This window comes from Zosterops lateralis (genome assembly GCF_965231275.1).
Source record: "Zosterops lateralis genome assembly, chromosome: 5".
NCBI classification, from domain to species: Eukaryota; Metazoa; Chordata; class Aves; order Passeriformes; family Zosteropidae; genus Zosterops; species Zosterops lateralis.
This window is the reverse complement of record NC_139766.1, coordinates 71,786,160-71,797,003: the sequence shown is the minus strand read 5'-3', so window position 1 is coordinate 71,797,003 and position 10,844 is coordinate 71,786,160.

Genomic DNA, 10,844 nt, shown 5'->3' with positions numbered 1-10,844 from the left:
GTAATTCAGCTTTTTGCTTTATTTTTCCATAAAAATCTACCCATGCGATGCATAGAACCACATCGTTTCTCCATACAGATTTTCTCGATTCTCATTGTGAATTATTTTCTTTATTTTGGCAAATTATTTTACCTTTGGAAGCCAAGGAAATGCTCACCAGCCATGATCCACTGCAGACTCCCATGAGGAGTGGCTCCAGCTCTGGAGTGCAGCCTGGGAATGCAGTGGGTGCACTGCTGGCTCAAGCACAATTGTGTGTCATAATTACAGATCCCTGAAACAAGCAGAGGCACATCTTCTCTTTCCAGCATCATGATGATGTTACTGAGAGAAGAGGCAGACAAGGCCCACACTCTGGAAAGCATGGACATGATGAAATTATCCTGTTTCGTGGACTGGGATTATCTTTAATAAACATAAAAAGCCAGACTTACTGAGGTTATGATGTGGCTCCCTGAGTTTGTGCAACACCAGGTGCTCGGCTCCTTGGAGTCTATGCAAGGCAAGAAGAGCTTGTAAGGGAAGGAATTAGGAAATCACAGAGCACAGTATCAGCCAAATCAGAACAGATCCCAGAAATCCTTAATCCAACTCCCGTGGTTTAGTACCTATCAGACATTTCTCCAGTGGATGTTTAATGCTGCCCACAACAGGGCTGGAACAGCACACAGGAGGGTGGGGCACTGCTCCTTGTCTCTTTGTGTGCATCCATGGCACTTCATGGATCCCTGGACTTTGACACCTAAGACAGGAATCATACTTGCCCTTACTTAATCATCTGCCACTGCTGACAGACCTGTTCACACCACTTCTGATTGGACCCAGCCTTGCACTGCTTCCTGCAGGAGCTGTGACCTCAGGGCACACACAGACATCAAACAGCCTCTCCAGGACCAACTATAGTTTCATCTCAACGCTGAAAATGCAGCTGTAACTAGAAAAGTGCTTTACCTAGTAAACACTCTACTACTTTCTGTCTTATATCCAGTTTGAGTAGGCTTGTCCACTCGTTCTCCTGCTGTTGCATGATGTCTGCAGTCTGCTTCCCTCTATGGATATGTGGTACCTGGCTGCTCAGCTCACTCACATGACATAAAACACATTACAGGGAACCTACAGGTCTTTCCCATTCCCAGTTTCCTGACAAAGAAGCCTTTGCTGGCTGCAGTTCCCCAGCAAGGGCCAAGGACAGCAGCACAAGCCTTACACACAGAGCACACTCCCAGCCTTGGAGGAGCAGCTCTTGGGAAACACCCAAGTGCATCAGCAACACATAAGGAAAAGGTTTCCAGAGACTTTGCCCTTCTGTTTTCCCTGCACAGCTCCCACATATCCTTGTCACCAAAGAACTCACACACACTGTGGGTACCTAGTACTCGATGCTTAACTAATAAAACAATAACCTAATTATAAGATCCTAATTTCAGCTGAGCATTGAGACATTTCTGAAAGGTTCATAAGTGGGTAGTAATCACTGTCTCAAGCTTCAATTTATTCCTCCCACAGAGGCAAATTAATTGCTGGCAGGAAAGCAGTTCACTGTAGGGCAGAGCTACGCTGCAATTACTGGGTCCATCAGCGACCTTGGAAAGGGCTGGGAGTAAAGCTGGTGCTTTTTTAAGAGCAGCCTTTGCTCTTGGGTTAGAACACTGCTTGACTTCCAGATTTGGGACAGTGACATCTCAGGAAGTGAGACATTTGCCTGCAACAGCACTAAATTTTGCTTCTGAGGAGATTATTACTTTTAACTGTTATGGGATTAGCAGCAAAAATGGTTTTTCTTCTGAAATTTGGGCCTGACCCTCCTATTTTTGACACTCTCCAGCCAAATAACTGCAGCCCTGGTGGATTGTAAGCTACTCACACACACATGCATGTCAGAATTGTGATATAGGCCATGTGGCACATTTTATAACCACACACACACACAGACATATTCCTTGTAACTTCAGCTAGACCAAAATTAGCAAGTGCAGCCACTCAGACTCATCAGCTACATCTGGTTGGGTTTGCTGCTGCCCTGACTCATCTGTTTGTGCAGCAAGAGCCTCAGGATTCAGGGGTGCCAAGCTGTCCTGCCTGCATGAGACTGAGCGTCGCTCCAGGCCACCTTTTCCTCATCATCCTCTTTTTTTTTGGAAAAGCTCCCTACTTTTCCAAAGCTGAATCCCTCATTCAAAACACCTCCTTTCCAGCACTGGCACAGAGCACTGCTGGAGCTCTCCCAGCTGAACCAGCAAATACCTTCTGGGGGGGAAGAATGTCACCAGTGGCTCTGGAAAGAGAGACCTTGCTGGGAAAGGAAGGCAAGGAAGTTGCAGGGTCTGCACTGGGATGGACAGGAAACTCTGGCAAGTGGCACAGTCTGGGTAACTTACACAGGTTTGCTGAGGGCTTGGCTTGCACTTGCCAAGCCCATCTCATCAGTGAAGCTCCTGCTGTCAGAGTTTTTTTTACTGTCTTAATTCAGCTTTCATCTTCTGCAATGCAGATTGCAACAGGAAGAACACTGTCTTTTCAAGTGCTTGATCTGATACTCTTGAGCATTGCCCACAGAGACTAACACAGTTTTCCAAGCCCTCAGTTTTCTATAGAGCCCTTGAGGCAGCTCCAGGATGAACCAGGTTTACTTGTTCTGCTGCTGCTGAATGCTGCAAACAGCCTTGGACTACTGGGAACATCCTCTGCACACCAAGGGATAAGCACAGGTGTGGAAGCAGCCAGGGAGGAACCAAAACCACAGCTGATATGAGCCCATGCTGTTCCCAGCAGCAGAGCAAAGGAGAACCCGGAAAAAAAGCCTGGAGAAATGCAAAACCAGACTAGAATTATGTTCGCTCCTGCGTTACAAACAAGCAGACAACAACGCCCGAATCACCATAAAAATGTGTCTCTGTTTTTATTCTAGGGAGAGCTCTAAGGAGTGGGCAAGGTTTCTGACACACGTGGCTGACAGAGTCAGGTTAGTCATGCAGGCCAGGTACTTGATCAGTCACACACTTCCCCATCAATGTCTAACACTGCAGAGCAGAGGCTTTACCCTCCAGCCCTGAAAACCTCTCCTGGTAACCCTGGACATGACAGATATTATAAAGAACCACTCATTCAAACAGAATCCATGGTGATAATGAACTTTTTCTCCTATAGTATGGCATGCATGCCTCATAAAAAGGGGAGGATTACAGTCTACAACACCCAGTGGGACTTCAGGTCCCAAATCCCACAGCAGTGGATGAACACCCCTGGCCCAGACCTTCCTGAAGGGAGGGGGCACAGAGAGAGACCTCTGCCATTTATTTTATTACCCAAAGTCCATTTGGGACTTTGAGACTTTGAGTGAGTTTCAACCTACACCTAGCTTTAAGGGAAGTGCATGCACTAGGGAGGGCACATTTAAAATTAACAAACTGATGGCACATGTTTCCCTCACCTGAGAGTCCCTCCTGTCCCACATAAATGCAACTCTGACATACAAAGGTGAGGGATGTTCCATAGCAGGAACTCCAGGAGTCTCATTTTCATCTTTTTGTAGCCCATTCTCCACTGCTTTTTTTGATTTGAAAGAGTTCAAGGCAGACTCTGGCCCTTAGAGCATCTGCTGCTGCATTAAAGCCTAGATGTAGACTACCTCTCCACACACTTTTACTGAGGAAAAGTGGAGGTCTTGCACAGAGAGCCAGGGATTTTCAGTCTGTGCTGAGTGCATTTGAGAAAGGCTACAAAGCTAGTATCAGAGTCTGCTTTGTTCTGAGCCCATCTTATACCACAGCCTGAGATCTTCCCCCGTTCCTGAAGTAAACATAGGGATTGAAGGCTGCAATTAGATGGTCCTGCCAGCCTGCATCACATTATGGTTTACTCGGGCAATCAACTAACTCTAATGAAAACTCTGTAGTTGTAAGCATCTTCTAGCTGGCAGCACCAGTGGCTCAAGAGCAGCACAGCTGAGCTCTCTGGAGCCTTCCCATGCACAAAACCTGGGATGTCTGTCCTTAAAGTCCACCAAACGCACTGCCACAGATGAAGAAAGACAAAAACTCACATTAGAAGTCTCTCCCTGATTCCCAGTGTCCACTGCACTTAAATGCACACTTGGCAGGCCCGGAATGAGTCATCGTCATCCTCGGTTGGCCACTGGCAGCCACTGAAAAACAAATGCTTTGTATGTCAGCCTGGATACAAACAGCTCCTGTCTGCCAGCTCGGACAAGGGGGCTGTGTGTGGGACAGCCCTCAGCTCCCATCCAGGGCTAGGGCAGCACTGCCACCAGCTTCCCTGGAAATGTGTCAGAGGTGGAGGTCTCAAGTGACAGGTCAGGAGAAGGAGGAGGGAAATGTTGTGCAAAGGGTTAAAGGAACGAAGGGTGTCCTAGGGGTCTAATCCTGGTAGAGAGGCTATGAAACCTCCTGCCTTAGAATCTGTTTTCCCTATACCCCTGGCCCTGAGGGCAGTGCAGAACCAGGCTGCAGCACAGGGCTCCAAATCCCTGCTGCAGGCAAGATGTGCCGGCACCAATGCGTTAGCAGGGGTTTATCCCAGTGCAGTAAACAAAATCCTGGGACTGTTTGGATGGGCAGGATGCCAGACTCCCTCCAGGACAACTGCTCACAGCTGCTGACAGCAATGCTGCCTTCAACTGTTCCTATCATCTACTCAACACAGAAGAGGCACTGAGGAAACAACACTGAGGGGGAAAGGGAAGGCAAAGGGTGCCTTGACAGCAAAGCCAAGCAACCAGCACCCTTTGGTTATTTCCAGGTATGTGCTTCTTCCAGAAGCCAGCTCCTCTGTCCCCGTTCCTTGTCAGATCCCAGGCTCCAGCCCCAGTGCCTTGCTGCACTTGGGTGCCTGCCAGCCTCAGTCCTGCGTATTTAATATCTTAAATACAGGCCAAAAGCAGAGCTGGGCCCTAGCCTGGAAGCCACTAGGCTTCAGCACAGTCTGCACTATCTCGTGTAAGGGAACACTTTGGGGAAGGAAAAAAGTGCCCCTACCACGATGCTAGCATGTGACCTGGGCGTCAGGATGGAGCCACAGCATCAGGTGCTGGCTCAGGGCCCGCCCTGACAGGGCTGTGTGGGAAGGCACTTCTTGCTTTGCCCTGTCACCAGAGCCAAGCAGCACATGACTGAGTGACCAGTGACATTCCCCCTCACACACTTAACCCGGGAAAGAGGAACCTGCGGGGGCAGATTCGGAGCAGGACATGTGGATTTGATGGCAGCAAAACTGCACTTCAAGGCACAGGAAAGATCTCTGCTGTGACCTTATTTAATACCCCTGGCTTTTTATTTCAGGGAGGAAAAATATGTACGACCAGTGAAGGCACCTCTCTGCGACTCTGTGATGCCAGACCTCTAATCAAACTTACTCAGATCATGGAGATAAGCACAACCATCAGAGCTCACAGACCATTTGGTAGAATCCTTTCCCAAGAAAGAATCCCCACATGGTAAGCAGCCAGGCAACACAGAAAGCAAATAAAAAAACCCCAACCCCATTTTGAATGAAATAATGCGATTTATAAAACAATACTATTTTCTTGCAGCTTTCAGGAAACTAGCATCTAAAATATAGGGGCATCAACACCCATATTCAGAATTTCTAAAAAGGTTTGGCCTAAATCAAAGAAAGAGTGTGAAATAATACCACACTTCACCTGTCTTTCAATGCTGCATTTTCCTATGGGCCAGATGATGTAAAGAATCCACATGGAAGTCAAAGCATGATGTCTCCAGGATGTGAGACAACCATGAGAGGCTGTCAGCAGGATTTTGCTGGGAAAACTCATTTATTATTCAATTTCTAAGAGCTGCTGGCTACCACAACTTCAGTGAAGTCTGAGATGAGCTTGAGACAGTTTAGCCAAATATATTAGACTTTGGTTTATACCTGGGAGGAGGCAAAAAGCAACAGGCACAAACCATGAAAGGGAACCTGGAATGCAGCTGTACCAGCTGGGGAAATGTAGAATGAAGAACAACAAAATAGAAAGTCTGTCTTGCACAGAGTGACTAATTAACTGAAAAAGCTGGGAAATAATGGCTCATGGGAAACAAACCTATGAGGAAAAGGGATGTAGGGTGTTACCCCTGCCCTTTAGAAGGGCAACATGTTGGGACGTGGGAGTGGACGTTCACAGAGGACAGCAGGCAGCAGCTTGGTGAAACATGGAAAGCTCTTTATTATCTGACTCCAAAGGCTTATATACATTTTGTACAGAGGGCCAAGATTGGCCCGAAGAGGTTACAACCTCCTGACTCCATTGGTCAATATGACCATCAGTCAAGTTCTCTCTCAGAGAACAAGAATGCAAAACATACTGATAATTTCTAAGAATACAATATTGTTTACATGAAGCAGCGTGAGAAGCTGCTTCAAAAAAGACTCAAACACTTGAAAGCAAGAAATGCAGGGACGACAGTAGGGAAAGCTGTTATTGACACTACTGTCACAGTACAGAAATCCACAGAAAGCACAGGAAATGCAGTAAGAGACTGGCAGGACAAACAATAAGCTCTACCTCAAACCCAAGAAGGAATTCCAAATCAGATTACTATGGGTAGAGTAGGAAAGAATGGCATTAGATCTCAGAAGTTTTGAGTTAGCTAAGCAAGGATGAAATGCATTCTAACATGGAAAAACAGCAGAGCAAACTCAGAATCACAACCTGTGTGCTTAAAAATGGATGGAAAACCTGTGTGCTCTGTGCTTCTCAGCCTGGGTAAGACCTTCGGGTGTGACATCTGTGCCCAGGTTGGGTCACTGTTCTTAAAGAAGAATGACACTAGGCCTCAAGTGAACTCCTGAGGTCCCTTTTAGCTGCCTTCCAGATTTTCATGGCTCATAATGGAAAGGAGGTCTAGATCTGGAGAATCCTCATACTAACCAACCACTCTTCAAGAAGTTAATAGCAAATGAGAGAAAGCAGCCCTTGTCTGTTTGGGAGGGAAGAGCTTTTCCTGCCAGCCATACTCCTCCTGTGCCACCTGCTGACTGCTGTGCAATGCTGCACAAGAGCATCCAGTGTTTCCAACTGAGATACTCCCAATAACATGGGAGGTGGATGGAGCAGAATGCGAGTCAGGGTCATGGTTTCCTCCATGAGCATGAATACTTTGCCCTTCCCATTTTTCTACCTGCTTGGGTGGGGATCCAACACGGAAAGTGTCAAACAAAGGCCTGGAAAACCTCCATGGCATTGGTCTTGAATTTTAGATTTTAACCTGGCTCCCAGGGAGGCTACTTTAGCCTAAGCTCTGGGAGCTATGGTTAAGATGGGAAAAGGAGATGTGACATTGCTCCTTTTCCCACCTGACTGTTTCCAGTTAAACTAGAAGAGGAATTCTTCACACTGAAAGAATCAGTGGTGCTGAACATGCAGCTACTGCAAGGGGTAACTCCCAAAGCACACTGCTGCAGCACAAGCACTTGGCATCTGTTCCCTGTGGCACTTCCAGGTGCACAGCACATCCACATGGAGTAACAGGGCTCCCGAATTTGTATTTCTTTCTTACTTCCTCACATTTCCATTTTGCTCTGTTGCAGAACTGGATGAAGCACCATAGACACACGGGGCTTTAAGAACACTCTTTCCCCGGGATCAGATGGTGGCCAGCCTCACAGGAGCTCCCCAAACACATCCCAAGTGCCTCTGCCAGAGCCAGGCTAGCAGGACAGAAGCACACAAGTCTGGCTGAGCAGGTTCTCCATTTATTCCCTGTCACCACACTAGATGGCACAGCTGACAGTAACAGAGTTCCTGTGAGACACTGCCCGTGGCCCAGCCCTTCCCAACTACACCTTTGGCTGCTGCCTTGGTCACAGAGCTGGGAGAGTTCAATATTTGCCCTCCTGTTTTGGTTTTGGTTCTAAACGTGGAAAGGCATCAGGCTCCAGGCCCCGGATTGGGAATTCCGCAAAATCGCATGTGGCTTTCCCAAATGCTCTCCTGCTTTTCCAGTGCTCTCCTACTTGCTGAACAAACAATGGTGCAACAGAGCCTGGCTCACAGAACGCTGCTCTCAAAGTAATGCCACAGCAGGAATGACTGCGAGAATAAACTGAAGTCTTGAATTAATTAGAAACAGAATTACGTCCCTGAGACTTTAAGAATTTGTTTCCTCATCCCTTTATTGTACAGACACCATTCTTGGTTCTGATGAAAGCTTTAAAAAAAAACAAAAACAAAAACAAAAACAAAAACCCTCAGTTGCATTTTGGAGCATTTCTGTTTATCTGCTCTGGAAATCTTCTAAGGATACAGAAGCCTCCAAGTTCTACAGGATATGAGCACTTCAAGAATTCCTAGAGGGGAAGAGACCAAAGCCTTTAAAAGGATAAGTTACCATCTGCAATGGTCCATGCATTTTCTTCAGAAGAGGAACCTCAGCCCTCAGTGGCCTTTCTCAGTTCTCCCCTGTCCAGAATCTGTGCTTCTAACACTCCCTAACTGGTCAGCAGTTCAGGAGTTTCACCCTTAGTATTCACTGAGACCCTTGTTTTACAAAAACGAGACAGCAAATTAATTTTAGGCACCCTAAGAGGAGTTGCAAAGCAAACAACTCGTTTGCTGCCTGCACAGGTGATCACTGTTACAGGCACGAGTAAAACCTATTTCATCCACATAAATCCATGCTGCCTCTCAAAGGGAAAGGTCCTCTGGGGGCTATGCAGGACTGGGCTGGGAACGTGAATTACTGAACTGTCCTTCCCTGCCTGGCTGTGCAGCAAGCTCGTCTTCGTCACAAGCTTGGTGACTCCCTCTTTTTGTAATGATACAAGCACATTTTTCATATCAACCCTGAGTGCTCAAAACAATCAGGGTGCTCTGCTTTAGTTTCTTCTGCAGGTGCTGGGTGAAAAAGTCTGACACCAGAAGAGGCCTGAATGATAATGGAGATGAATAGCAGAGGAGACCTTTGCTCTACTCATTAAAGCAGCACCCTGCCTTTCATCCTGCACATTTCTGTATCTTCAAAATAAACCTTTCTTTAAGGATTCCTGCAGTAGTCTCTTCTAGACTGTGTTTGCTTGATGTCTCTTCCTTCCTAAGCTGTTTTATCAAATGTGATTAAGGAAAGAAATGTGGGGTTAACAGCTCTTCCTCTGTGCTGAGAGCTGGCAGGAAGATGCCCTTTTATTGTAATGCTACAACCATTAATGGGTTGTGTCTGGTGTGCTGCAGGGAGGTAACTGGGATGTCTAAATTCCAGTGCACACAGAGTACTTACAGAACAGCAGTGTGAAGGTGCCCAGACTGGCAATCCCAGCTCAGCAAGGTGGTGCACAGACACAGAGCAGGGAACTTTTTGAAGGCTAGGAAAAAGGGAACCTAAGTAAACTGAAAAAAAAATCACCTACTCCACAAAGTTTCAGTAGTTAACACGGCTCATTACAGCCCAGGGTCTGTTTTAAGCACCAAGCCCGAGCAGCACCTTGAAGCACTGACAGTGGTAAAGGAGAGTAAACCCAAGGCCTCAGTCAGTGAGAAAGTGCTCAGGCATGTCCTGGCTCCACAGCTCTTTCCTTCCCCTGTGTCACGGAGCAGGAGATGTGAGCAGTGCACTTTCAGCCCATGCCAGGACACAGCCCAGACAGCCAAGTACCAAAATAGATATTTTGACTTAAGCACCAGCTCAGCACTTTGCTGGAGGAGACAGTTTCTCAGCTACTGTGGTAGGCAAAGAAAGGGAAGGTATTTAGATCATGAATTCTGTGTCTCTGCTCAGCCACCCTCCTCCCTGTCAGGCAGGGAGCTGCCCCACGGAGGCTGCACACTTGTGCTTCTATAAATTCGATTGACATTTACTGTCCCGTTGGGCTGGGGGAGAGCTGCTCCAACCGACACTGAAAGATTAAGGAGTTCACACACTGGAAGTAGACTTACTGGGACATCCACTTAGCCATTCTCTTGTCTAATGAGATAGTGGGCAAAATCTCATCAGTGGGCTTTATTTGACCACACCTTTGGTCAGATAAAGAGAATGGATTAAAAAAAAGGCAGCAATCAGAACCAAGTGGAACTGCCTCACTCCTTCCCTGGTGTTAATCTTTGCTGTTATAAACATTTTCACAGTTTGTCACTCCAGAGCTGCCAATTCGAAATACAAAGGCCCAAGGTGCATTTACTAAATTCCTCAGGTTTCTAGTAAGGTTTATCTGTATAACCTCTTAATTTTGAAGTTTGACATCATCACCTCAAGAGTAGCAAAATGAAGGTAAATTTAATTAAACATCAAATGTCCTCTGTGTTAATGGACTCTGAAATCCTGGTAGTCCAAAAAGCTTTCTGAGCATAATAAAGGAGCCAGGAGAGCAGGGCAATGTTAAGGAATCAAGTCGAAGTCATTACAGTATGATGATGTTACAAAATCAGTAGTGAATTCATTTCACTTCTCAAAGATACCAGAGCAGGACGAGATTTTCACCAGCGCAAGCATTAAAAATACCAGTAAATCAGTCCCCCTCAGCACACCCCTGTTGGAGCATCTAAGCCCACCGGCACTGCCAGAATTAAACCTGCCCTGCGTTACCCTGCCTTGGCAGGGGGCTTGGGCTTAGATGATCTCCAGAGGTCCCTTGCAACCCTATCAATTCTAAAAGAAGGCAGAAAAGGGGTGTGTGAGTGGATGCGTAACAAGCGCAAACTTTCTCCGCCCTGACTTTAGAAAGTTTGTGCCTTTCCACCGCCCCCGCGGCTCGGCTCAGCCCAGCCCAGCCCAGCCCCGCCCGGCGCGGGGCGGCTCCTCCCCGGATCCGGAGCGCGGCTTAAAGCGGCGGCGGGGGCACTGCTCTGCTCCCGGTCTCAGTCCCGGCGGGTCCCGCAGCTGCAGCACCCGGCC